This window comes from Erinaceus europaeus, chromosome 3 (assembly GCF_950295315.1).
Source record: "Erinaceus europaeus chromosome 3, mEriEur2.1, whole genome shotgun sequence".
In the NCBI taxonomy this organism is placed as follows: Eukaryota; Metazoa; Chordata; class Mammalia; order Eulipotyphla; family Erinaceidae; genus Erinaceus; species Erinaceus europaeus.
The window spans coordinates 154,087,997-154,101,006 of NC_080164.1; the positions used below are offsets into that span (position 1 = coordinate 154,087,997).

The 13,010-nt window shown below is 40.4% G+C and overlaps 1 protein-coding gene and 1 long non-coding RNA gene across 11 annotated transcripts in view; one reads left to right on the forward strand and one right to left on the reverse strand.

Annotated features, from left to right (window-relative positions):
• The window catches only part of RBM47 (RNA binding motif protein 47), a 208,987-nt gene that overhangs the window by 116,650 nt on the left and 79,327 nt on the right, over positions 1–13,010 (forward strand). The window contains exon 1 of one of the 10 annotated variants that reach the window (XM_016189952.2): positions 11,156–11,310. The exons of the other annotated variants lie outside the window; for them this stretch is intronic. The gene's annotated coding sequence lies outside the window, so the exon portion shown is untranslated. Of the gene's footprint in view, positions 1–11,155; positions 11,311–13,010 lie in introns of those variants that run through there. 10 annotated transcript variants of the gene reach the window in all.
• Positions 1–13,010, reverse strand: part of LOC132537564 (uncharacterized) — a 521,799-nt gene that overhangs the window by 47,701 nt on the left and 461,088 nt on the right. The gene's annotated exons all lie outside the window — the stretch shown is intronic.

The following is a 13,010-nucleotide window of genomic DNA, read 5'->3' on the forward strand; positions in this document are numbered from 1 at the left end:
CACCAAGTAAAAGTCTCTGGGTGGAGGAGGGGCTCAGGTCCTGGAACATGATGGCAGAGGAGCACCTAGAGGGGGCTTGAGTTCTGTAGAAAATTGAGAAATGCTACACATGTACAAACTACTATGTTTTACTGTGCACTGCAAACCATTAATCGCCCCCAATAAAGAAAAAAGAAAATAAAATGGGACATCGAAGCTAAAACATAAAATAAGTTTTGAAAATTAGTTATGAAATGTAGCTCAAATTGGATTGCTGAAGTGAAATAAACCTGATTTAACATTAAAAAATAATAAAATTAAATTAAAAAAATAGGGGACCAGGCAGTGATGCTCCGGGTTAAACGCAGATAGTACAAAAAAGAAGAAAAAGACACACAGAGGGAGGGGTGGGGGGGCACCTGTAGCACTGTTTCACTACTTATGAAGCTTCCCTCTCTGCAGGTGGGAACTGGGGGGCTTGAACCCTGGTCCTTGAACACTATAATGTGTGTGCTCAACCAGGTGCACTACCACCCAGATCCTCTAGCTTGCTTTTGTAGGAAAAAAGCTTAATCAAATGTTTGCGTATGTTCAATTGTAATGATATCCTGTACACCATTACCTACAACCTTGTTATTTGTGATTAAGCCCAATCAATAGGAAAAACTAGAAAAAAAAGTATAGCTTAACATTTTCTGTATCAGTCAGTTCTTGGGATAAGGAGTTGAAGTGTAATACAAACAATATAACAAGCATATGGAATCTTTCTTTGACTTGTTTATCTCGTGGTTAGAAACACAAGTATGGTATGGAGGTACGACTGAAGTTTCAGGGTCCACTAATTATAGTTGATCCGGGAGGGGAGAGGAGGGGAGGGGAGGGGAGAGGAGAGAAAGCGATCTGCTCGACAGAGTTTTTCTACTGACAGGTTTCTAGTCATTGCAAAATGGCTGGAAGAAATTAGTGTTTCAAAGTTAGAGGAAACTTCCTTCAGAGAAAAACTTCCCTGTGGTGTTGCATTGTGTATTTAGGCAAATAGGACTAACACTGTGGAGGTCAGAGAACTGAGGTTACTCCCCAAGACTTGGTTATCTTTATAAGTGTATTAGAATGTGGTCTAGAAGCAAGCCATTTCACTTCCCTGATCACTGAAAGTTTATGCAACTTTTGATAGGTAAATTGACTTTTAAACATTTCTTTTTAAGATTTCTTCTTCTTTGTCTCCTCCTCCTTATTATTAATTAGAGCATTGCCTGGCTCTAGCTTAAGGTGGTGCTGGGGATTGAACCTGGAACCTTTGGTGCCTCAGACATGAAAGTCTTTTGTATAACTATTCTGTTATCTTATCAGCTTTTTTTTTTTTTTTAAGATTTCTTTGCTGAGGTAAGAATACTTGCTTGTCTCTGTCATAGATGCACTTTAATGGCTAAGAATCTGTCAAGTTTATGACCTGTTGTGATACTACAAAGTCCAAAATATAGACCTTGATTAATGAAGGAGTTTGTGCATTAATTTCACTGTCTCTAAGGGAAGCTGAAGCAATTTTAAATTTGACAATTTATCAGAGGATCAAACCCTTAGAGAGAAAAAAAAAAGTCTAAATATAAACCTATTCCTAGATAACTGCCATCTTTTATTTCCCTTTATTCTTTGGGAAAATCTTTTTTCAGTACAACTTTGTGATTTATTTAATTTAATTAATTTATTAATTAATTAATTTATTTTTAAAATATTTATTGATTAGATAGAGACAGCCAGAAATAGAGAGGAGGAGGGAAGCTAGAGAGGGAGAGAGACAGAAAGACAACTGCAGACCTGCTTCACCACTCACAAAGCTTTCCCCTGCAGGTGGGGACCGGGGGCTCGAACCATGGTCCTTGTGCGCTCAACCAGGTGTGCCATAACTTAATTTATTCAAACGTGAAGTCCCAGAGGTATAGATAGAATCATAAGAATCTAAGATCACCGAAGACTATAATTTTTGGGGGATTCTTGACAGTAGCAGGATAATTTGTTGATGGATCAAGTCATACATCAAATTAAACCTGTAACTTGGCCCCTATCGTTGGCATATTAAACATCGCTGCTATTGTGTGTGGTGTAGTAATAATGCTTCTGTATCAGATCAGTGGTTTTTTTTGTTTGTTTTTAATGGCATATAACTGAATAAGTTCAATGAACAAAGGTTATTTTCTTCTGTTCCTTTTGTCCTTTTGACTGAAGTTCTCTATTTGGAATGTGTCTGGAGACAGTGATGGGCTGCAAACTGAATGACCTTTTACAATGGGCAGTGGTTCTCCGGGAGGCTGGCATAGTAGCGTGCTTGGACAAAGCTCTACTGCAGAATAGGGGGAGATGACAGCCAGCCTCAGCTGCCTTTCAGGGTGATATTAGTGACTGCCGGAAGGATTACATTCATAGGAGTCTGGAGCCAGAATTACCCAAGAAAGTTGAAATCATCCTAGGGATTTAGGAATGGTTTGAGCAGGTTATCTTGATAGAGTGAAAAAAGCGATCCACACTGCAACCCAAATCGAAGCCAAATCAAAGAACTTTCAGTGCTTATAGGCTCGTGGTTAAGTCATCTCCCAGTAGCATTCCTGTTTTTCAGTGTACAATAAATTATAACTCTTTCTTTTTTGTTAGCTAAAAAAGTATTCATTCAAGGTGTGGAAAATAGCAGAATGGTTATGCAAACAGACTGTCACATGAGGCTCCCAGGTCCCAGGTTCAATGTCCCACACCACCAGATACCAGAGCTGAGCAGTGCTCTGGTTTAAAGTAAATAAATAAAAGTAGTCATACACATACTCATTCATTTATTCACCAAATACTAAGGACTCTTTGAGGGCTAAGGTTTCACCTCTCAGTTCTTAAATGTTACTTATTCAAAGCTGACATTCTTATACCCTCTAAATTCTATACTTCCTCCTTTAAGCTAGGCCTTCAACTTTGCCTTATAGATGCTAAAGTATACGTTTCCATAGGTTATGGACCATGAATTTCTCATTCAATACTTTACCTCTAGTGCTAAACACATAACAGATATTTGGTGTATCAAATATATGAATGGATGGATGAATGAAGGAAAGGAAAGGAAAGGAAAGGAAAGGAAAGGAAAGGAAAGGAAAGGAAGGAAGAAATTGAGAGGAACTGAGTTAGTGTGAGAGAGTGAAAAATAATCCCAGACAACAGGGAAGGAACAAAATCAACTGTCATTTAAGGTAGAAGCAATGGCCCTTTCAGCTGGCTCACCATGTCTGTCCACTTTGACCTTTTTTGTTGTTGTTGCCTGTGTCGTCACTGGGGTATGGTGTATGCATAACTCCACCATTCCTTTTTTTTTTTTTTTTTTCCCAATAGAGGATAAGAGACCAAGGTAGAAGGGTGAAAGAGAAAGACATCTGCAACACTGCTCCTCTTATTCATAACTCCCCCTGGGGGTGGGGCTTGAACCACACTCTACTATTTGAACTACCCCTTGATCCTGACCTTGTCAGTTGCTTTGCTATTTTATGTACCAGAGCACTGCTCAGCTCTGGTTTATGGTGGTGCTGGGGATTGAACCTGTGAGCCTCAGGCATGAGAGTCTGTTTTCATAACCATTGTGCTATCTACCCCGCTCTTACATAGATTTTCATCTAAAAAAAAAAGTTTTCTTGTTTCAATGAGTAAATTCATGCATTTGGAAAAATTCATATCTGAACAATGCTTTATCCTACAATTATAAAGTATTAGTTAATACACTTATGACTCAAGAAATGCCAAAGGAGGTCTGGAAGAATACGTGAGAGAAAAATCTTCATGCATTGACTAAGTCAAATAAATGCTTTGAAAATACTTTTGGAGGCCCAGTGTTGGCGCACCTAGTTAAGCACATACATTACAATGCACAGGGACCCAGGATCAAGTCACCGTCCTCACCTGCAGGGGGAAAGCTTCATGAGTGGTGAAGCAGTGCTGCAGGTGCCTCTCTGTCTCCCTCCCTCTCTATCTTCCTTCTGATTTTCTGGCTGTCTCTACCCAATAAATAAAGATAATAAAAACATTAAAAAAATATTCCGGGGGTCAGGTGGTGGCGCACCCAGTTGAATGCTCATGTTACCATGCCGAAGGACCCAGATTTGAGCCCACAGTCCTTACCTGCAGGGGGGAAGCTTCACAGGTAACAGAGCTGTAGTTCTCTTTCTCTCTCTCTCCCTCGCTCCTTCTCTCTCAGTTTTATCATGTAGTGTCAAATAACAAGGGAATAAAAAAGAAATTCAAAAAATTTTTTAAATTATCTTTATTTATTTATTGGATAGAGACAGTCAGAAATTGACAGGGAAGGGGATGATAGAAAGGGAGAGAGACAGAGAGACACCTGCTTTACCACTTGTAAAGCTTTCCCTCTGCAGGTGGGGGCTGGGGGCTCAAACTTGGGTCCTTGTGCACTGTAATATGTGCTCAACCAGGTGCACCACCACCCGGCCCCTGAAAATATTTTTAAAGATTTATTTATTTATTTATGAGAGAGAGATGAAGTGAAGGAAAGAGAGAGAACTAGAGAATCACTCTGGCATAAGCAATATCAGAGATTAAATTTGGGGCCTTGGGGGGCCAGGCAGTGACACACCTAGTTAAGCACTTAGATTACAGTGCATAAGGATGCAGATTCAAGCCCCTGGTCCCCACCTGCAGGGGGAAACCTTCACGAGTGGTGAAGCAGGGCTTCAGGTGTCTCTCTGTCTCTTTCCCTCTCTGTCTCCCCTCCCCTCTCAGTTTGTCTCTGTCACTATCCAGTAATAAATAAATATAAATATTTTTTAAAATTTGGGGGCCTTATGCTTGAGAGTTCATTTGTAGCATTTTTTTCTATTCTCCTAAAAAATGTGCTTGGGATCTTGATAAGGATAGCATTAAATTTGTAGATGGCTCTGGGTAATATATTCATTTTGATGATGTTAATTCTTCCAACCCATGAACATGGAATATCTTTCCACTTCTTTGTGTCTTTTTCAGTTTCTTTGAGGAGTGACTCATAATTTTCAGTATACAAGTCTTTCACTTCTTTGGTTAGGTTTACTCCTAGATATTTTATTGTTTTTGTTGCTATAGTAAAAGGAATTGATTTCTGGATTTCAATTTCTTCTAACTTAGTGTTTGCATAGAGGAATGCCACTGACTTTTTTTTTTTTTTTTATTTTTTTATTTAAGAAAGGATTAATTAACAAAACCATAGGGTAGGAGGGGTACAACTCCACACAATTCCCACCGCCCAATCTCCATATCCCACCCCCTCCCCCGATAGCTTTCCCATTCTCTATCCCTCTGGGAGCATGGACCCAGGGTCATTGAGGGTTGCAGAAGGTAGAAGGTCTGGCTTCTGTAATTGCTTCCTCGCTGAACATGGGCGTTGACTGGTCGGTCCATACTCCCAGTCTGCCTCTCTCTTTTCCTAGTAGGATGGGTCTCTGGGGAAGCTGAGCTCCAGGACACATTGGTGGTGTCTTCAATCCAGGGAAGTCTGGCTAGGAATGCCACTGACTTTTGAATGTTAATTTTGTAGCCCCACACCTTACTGTATTGCCTGATGATTTCCAAAAGCTTCTTGCTGGATTCCTTAGGTTTTTCTGTGTATACTATCATGTCATCTGCAAATAGGGAGAGTTTGACTTCTTCTCTTCCAATCTGTATCCCTTTAATTCCTTGCTCCTGCCTGATTGCTATGGCAAGAACTTCCAACACTATGTTGAATAGTAATGGTGATAGTGGGCATCCCTGTCTAGTACCTGATCTGAGGGGAAATGCTTCCAGTTTTTCACCATTGAGTATGATGTTGGCTGTAGGTTTGCTATATATAGACTCCACTATCTTTAGAAATTTTCCATCTATTCCCATTTTTTGTAGTGTTTTGATCATAAAGGGATGTTGTATTTTGTCAAAGGCTTTCTCTGCATCTATTGATATGACCATGTGGTTTTTGGTCTTGCTTTTGTTGATGTGGTGACTCACATTGATTGATTTACGTATGTTAAACCAACCTTGCATGCCTGGGATAAACCCCACTTGGTCATGATGAACAATCTTTTTGATATACTGCTGTATCCGGTTGGCTAGAATTTTGTTCAATATTTTCGCATCTATGTTCATCAGAGATATTGGTCTGTAGTTTTCTTTTTTGGTTGTGTCCCTGTCTGCTTTTGGTATCAGGGTGATGTTGGCTTCATAGAAGCTGGCAGGGAGTATTCCAGTGTCTTCAATCTTCTGGAAGACTTTTAAAAGTAGAGGTGTTAGTTCTTCTTTGAAGGTTTTGTAGAATTCATTTGTAAAACCATCTGGTCCAGGACTTTTATTTTTGGGGAGATTTTTGATAACTGTTTCAATTTCATTAGCTGTGATGGGCCTGTTCATGTTATCCACTTCCTCTTGACTTAGTTTTGGAAGTTGGTAGGTATCTAGGAAATCGTCCATTTCTTCCAGGTTCTCTAGCTTGGTGGCATATAGTTGTTCATAGAAGCCTCGCATGATATGTTGAATTTCTGCGGTGTCAGTTGTGATATCTCCTCTTTCATTTACTATCCGATTTATTTGGGTCTTCTCCCTTTTTTGTTTTGTGAGTCTGGCTAAAGGTTTGTCGATTTTGTTCACTCTTTCTAAGAACCAACATTTACTTTTGTTGATCTTTTGTATGGTTTTCTTATTCTCAATGTTATTTATTTCTGCCCTAACTTTAGTGATTTCTGTCCTTCTGGTTGCTTTAGGGTTCCTTTGTTGTTGTTCTTCTAGGTCTTTAAGATGTGCAGTCAGGCTGTTTATTTGTGCTTTTTCTTGTTTCCTAATGTGTGCTTGTATAGCTATGAACTTCCCTCTTAGGACTGCTTTAGCTGTGTCCCAAAGATTTTGATAGCTTGTGTCTTCATTTTCATTGAACTCTCGAAACATTTTGATTTCTTCCTTGATTTCCTCTTTCACCCAGAACCCAGAAGCTGTTAAGAAGTGTACTGTTGAGTTTCTACATTTTGGCACTGTTACTAATTTTTGTTGATTGTTAAGTGTTAGTTTAATTCCACTGTGGTCTGAGAAGATGCTTGGGATGATTTCAATGCTCTTGAACTGGCTGATGCTGTCTTTGTGGCCTAACATATGGTCTGTCCTTGAGAATGACCCATGTGGATTTGAGTAAAATGTGTATTCCAGTTTCTTGGGATGAATGACTCTGAAAATGTCCAGTAGTTCTAGTTTATCTATCTCTTCATTTAGCTCCCTTATCCTTTATTGATTTTCTGCCTGGATGATCTGTCAAGTTGAGAGAGTGGGGTGTTGAAGTCCCCTACTATGATTGTGTTATATATTGCTGTAGCTCTTTCAGTAGAAGTTTGATGTTTTTAGATGGCTTCTCATTGGGTGCATAGATGTTAATAATAGTTAAGACCTCTTGATTGACTGATCCTCTGAGCATTAGTGTCCATTCCTATCTCTTTTAATCTTATCTATTTTAAAGTCTATCGTGTCAGATATGAGAATAGCTGCTCCTGCTCTTTTTTGTGGGCCATTGGCTTGTATGATAGTTTTCCATCCTTTCACTTTAAGTCTGTGTTTGTCTTGTTGAGTTAGGTGGGTTTCCTGTAGACAACATTTTGTTGAGTTGTATTTTCTTTTCTTTTTTTTTTTTATTTCTTTTTTTCTTTTTATTTAAGAAAGGATTAATTAACAAAACCATAGGGTAGGAGGGGTACAACTCCACACAATTCCCACCGCCCAATCTCCATATCCCACCCCCTCCCCCGATAGCTTTCCCATTCTCTATCCCTCTGGGAGCATGGACCCAGGGTCATTGAGGGTTGCAGAAGGTAGAAGGTCTGGCTTCTGTAATTGCTTCCTCGCTGAACATGGGCGTTGACTGGTCGGTCCATACTCCCAGTCTGCCTCTCTCTTTCCCTAGTAGGATAGGTCTCTGGGGAAGCTGAGCTCCAGGACACATTGGTGGTGTCTTCAATCCAGGGAAGTCTGGCCGGCATCCTGATGACACCTGGAACCTGGTGACTGAAAAGAGAGTTAACATACAAAGCCAAACAAATTGTTGAGCAATCATGGACCCAAAGCTTGGAAAAGTGGAGAGGAAGTATTAGGGAGGTACTCACTGCAAACTCTAGTATACTTCTGCTTTCTTACTTTGGTGCCATACTCCAAACTCAATCAATTTCTGCTTTGCGTTTCTACTTCTTTTTTTTTTTTGAGTTGTATTTTCTGATCCATCTTCCTACTCTGTGTCTTTTCATAGGTGAATTCAGGCCATTGACATTTATTGATATCAAAGATTGAAGACATTTTAATGCCATTCTTGTAGAGTTTTAGAGTGTTTTGATATATGTCCTATTTGTGGTGGTCTGGTTGTAGGAGACCTTTCAGAACTTCTTTCAGGGCAGGCTTGGTGATAGTTGATTCCTTCAACTGTTGCTTGTCTGAGAAGGTTTTGATTCCTCCCTCTAGTCTGAATGACAGTCTAGCAGGATATAGTATTCTTGGCTGAAAGCCTTTCTCATTGAGTACTCGATAGATATCTTGCCATTCTCTTCTGGCCTGTAGTGTTTGTATGGAGAAGTCTGCTGCTAATCTTATGGGTTTTCCTTTGTAGGTGACTCTTTGTTTTTCTCTTGCAGCCTTGAGGATCCTTTCTTTATCCTTGTTCCTTTTCATTCTAAGTATGATATGTCTTGGTGTCTTTAGGTCTGGGTTAATTCTGTTTGCTTGAATTTTTATGTCTTTGATGTTGTCTAGACTAGAGAAGTTTTCAGCTACTATGGCCTGGAAAATGCTTTCTTCCTCTCCTTCTCTTTCTTCCTCTGGTATGCCAATAATGCATATATTGTTTCTTTTGAAGTCATCCCATAGGACTCTGTTGTTGTTTTCAGCATCTCTTAATCTCTTTTTGAGATCTCTTACTCCTTTTTTTAGTTGTCTTTAATTCATCCTCAATCTTGCTAATTCTGTCTTCAGCCTCATAGATTCTATTCTCTCTGCCCTCTACTGCTTTCTGGAGTTCATCTATTTTGTTGCCCTGCTCTTATACTGTTTTAGCTTGTTCAACTAGTTGTATTCTTAGCTCAGCGATTTCAGCTTTCAGCTCTCTAATAATCATGAGATAATTAGTATTTTCTTCCATATTCTCATTTGTTGTTCCAGCATTTCTGGTTACAGTTTTTTCAAATTCTTTACTCATTCCTGTTATTATTTCCTTAGCTAATGTTTGGATGTTGGACTCATTATTTTGTGCTTCACCCTTTGGAGGAATTTTAGCTGGGCTCTTGTCCTGGTTCGATTCTTCAATATTTTTTCTTGTTGTTTTAACCATTTTATATATTATGTTATGAGTTCCCTTTATCAGTACTTTTCAAATTATTGATCACTATTGCCTGGATTGACTTGTGTCTAAGTAAGTTAATTAAAGGGCTCACAGTGGTGGAAGTTAACAGTTGTTTCAATAGTATTTAAATCTCTGAGTTGGAGCTCAGTGGTTTAAAAGCCTCTTTTTTTTTTCTTCCCTGTAGGCTATGGGAGCCTGAGGGCTTTTAAACTATCAATAGGCTTCTTAGCTTAATCACTGACTCCTGACCAAGAGATAAATCAGGGTGTGGCAGAGATAATCCAGTGGTTATGCAAAGACTTTCACAGCCCCTCAGCTATGCCACCGAGGTATAGGTCTTCTGAGTTTCCTGGTTAGATCTCTGTCCCCTGGTGTCCCTCCCTGTCGCTGCTCCAGATTCTGAGGGTAGTAGCAATGGAGACTCAGAGTTGCACTTGGTGAGTCTCTGGGGAGTCCTCTCCTCCCTTAAGCTGTCCCCTTGTTGGTGGAGCAGACTGGAGGTGGTGTCTCAACTGATAAACTGTTGAACTGTTAGCAGTCACTTAATCTCTCCTTAGGCTCCTCTTTCCTCTCTGTCACCAGCCACACGTGTTTGTACTCACCAGTGATTTACTGGGTTCCTGTGGTCATTCTAGTCCTCTCTTGTTTCGGTCCTGGGTGGTCTCCTTTGGTATTCCTAGTTGATCCGGGAGAGGAGAGGAGAGAAAGTGATCTGCTGCTCGCCTCCAGAAGTCGAATCAACATTTATTTAATTTGGATAAAGACAGAGAAGTTGAAAAAGAAAGGGAAGATAGGGAGGGGGAGACAGAGAGAGAAAGAACTTCACCACTAGGGAAGCTCCCCCCTATAGGTGGAGACTAGGGATTAAACCTGAATCCTTGTGCATTTTGTAATGTTCATGCTCAACTAGGTGTGCCGCCTGGCCCCTGTGTTATTTTCAGAATAGCCCCAAACTTGCTGAATTTGAAGGGAACTGTCAACCTGATGAGTTGAAAGCCATTCCTGGTGTGTGTGTGCCAGCTCCTGCTTCTTCTTCTTCTAGCGTTTGCCCTTCTTCCATAGCCAGTCAACAGCGTCAGGTTGAGCCTGATGTCTGCTTATTGCTGGCTTTGAAAGTGACTGGTATCCATGTGGATTCAGTCGGCTGGGAAGGATCGTCAGTTTCCCCAATAAATGGGTAGAAAATGGGTTGAAAGCCATTCCTGGTGTGTGTGTGCCAGATCCTGCAATTTACATGATCTCAAGAAGGGCGGGATGAAAATGTTATCACCTAGAAGAGGGAAGGGGAGAAGTCTGTTTATGGGAGTGTATTTGCTAAGCACTTCTTTGCCAGGGCTGTTTGTTTAACTGACACAACTGCCCTAGGAGGTGACAGGCCTTGTTTTACTGACATGGGAACTGAGACTGAAGAAAAGTTGTTGATTTCATAACCTGTCTGCCCAACTACCCAAACTGTAAATGCCAGCAGAGAACCATCCTTCCTGGCCAGGATATTCAGCTTTTGAGACTGTGCCTCCTAGATTCCAAAGACTCAACTTTGATTCAGTAGTGTAGTTGTGGAGGTTGGGCAGTGGTGCCTGATACAATGCACATGGACTTGTCAACCCCCTTCCCACCCCCCACCCCCACTTGCATGGGGAAAGCTTCACAAACAGTGAAGCAATGCTACAGGTGTCTCTTCCTCTCTATCTCCCATTTCCCTCTTGATTTTTGTCTCTACCCAATAAATTAATTAATTAATAAGCAACTCACTAAAAATGAGTGTAGACTTGTGTATCTCTCTTCCGCTAGCCAGTCACTGACCTGACTTTTAAGTCATTTTTTTTTCAGTGTTTTATCTTGAAAATCAGATTCTCTGCGTAGTTCCCATTGTCATCCTTATTTCCTGCTTATGATGAACATTGTGTTTCGATGTACATCTGTATTTAGCAACTTTTCCCTATCAAGTTTTAGTATCTCTGCAAAAAAGATTTCCTCACTATAAGGTAAGTAAATTTCAAGTGAGATTTCCCGAAAGGCAAAGGTTGTGTTTTCCATTTTTTTTATTTAAATAAAGGCTGATTATTTATTAAGGAGGAAGAAAGAAGAAGAGGGATCCAGCTCAGTATTTCATACAAGTAGAGCTGAAAGTGCTTAGGAGGGCCGAGCAGTGATGCACCTGGTTAAGTGCACATAGTATGAAGTGCAGGGATCTGTCTGCTCAAGGTCCCTGGAGCACTGCAGCCCCACCGCAGGGAGTCACTTCACAAGTGGTGAAGCACGTCAGCAGGTGTCTTTCTCTCCCCCTCTCTATCTTTACCTCCTCTTTTAATTTCTTTCTGCCCTATCCAACAACAACAAACAAAAATGGAAAAAATGGCCACCAAGATCAGTGGATGCATAGTGCAGGTATGGAGCCCCACTGGAGGCCAAAAGAAAGAAAGAAAATGCTTAAACTTCAAATTCACAGAAGGCCCCGCATACTGACACAAGGGCTGCCAAAATCTTTTAATTCAATTGAGCATCTTAGTAATGAATAGACTGTAGTAGACTTAGAGGCCTGAAGCTTCTAAATTTCCTTTCCTCAACTTTCCATCCTACAAAAAAAAATCATACCTTCACAAATACTCCCTTCAAAAAAGTTTACCAGAAGCTTGGCTGAAATTTTCTTCTAAGAACTAGAGAGAAGGGCTGGGGAGATAGCATAATGGTTATGCAAAGAGACTCTCATGCCTGAGGTTTTGAGATCCAAGGTTCAACCCCTAGCACCACCATAAACCAGGGTTGAGCAGTTCTCTGGTCCTTCTGTATCTCTCTCATTAAAATGTAAATAAAGATATCTAAAAATAAATAAATAAATAAGTGAACTAAAGGAAACCTACATACTTTAATTTTTTTTTTTCCTGGTGAATGAAAGAAGTTATGTGTTTACTTTGCACTAATATCAGGTGTGGTCTAGTCATCATTTCAGGCTTCAGATAAGGTGGCTAACCCATTCTGATTCTTGGCAGGCAAGAAAATGTCCTGATAGTGTCTCTGGCACCCCCCCACCCCAATCCCCCAGAGCACTGCTCAGCTCTGGTTTATAGTGGTGCTAGGGATTGAGTTTGAGACCTCAGAGCCTCAGACCATGTGAGTCTTTTTACATAACCATTGAACTACCTCCCCAACCCAGCAGACTTTTTCTTTTCTTTTCTTTTTAGATTTATTTGAGAGAGCTAGAGTAGCGCAGGCACATGCAATTCTGGGAACTGACTTGGGACCTTATGTTTGAGAGTCTAGTGCTTCATCCACTGTGTCATCTCCCAGACTGCTCAGCCAGACCTTTTTCAAGTCATTGCATCATAGAAGGGCTAAGTGATGCTCAGACTATTTGTTTCTAAAACTAGTTAGTGGAAAGCCCCTTATACAGGATGCTTAAAAGCAATCCTCAAAGCTTATTTCAACTCAATTATTTTTTTAAAGATTTTTTTTTATTGTTCACTTTCTTTTTAATTATCTTTATAGGACAGAGACAGACAGAAATTGAGAGGGTAGGGGAGATAGAGAGGGAGAGAAAGAGAGACACCTGCAGCACTACTTCACCACTTGCAAAGCCTTCCCCCTGCTCGAACCCGGGTCCTTGAACACTGCAACATGTGCACTCAACCAGGTGCGCCACCACCTGGCCCCTAAGATTTTTTTTAAATTTTAATTTATTTAATTT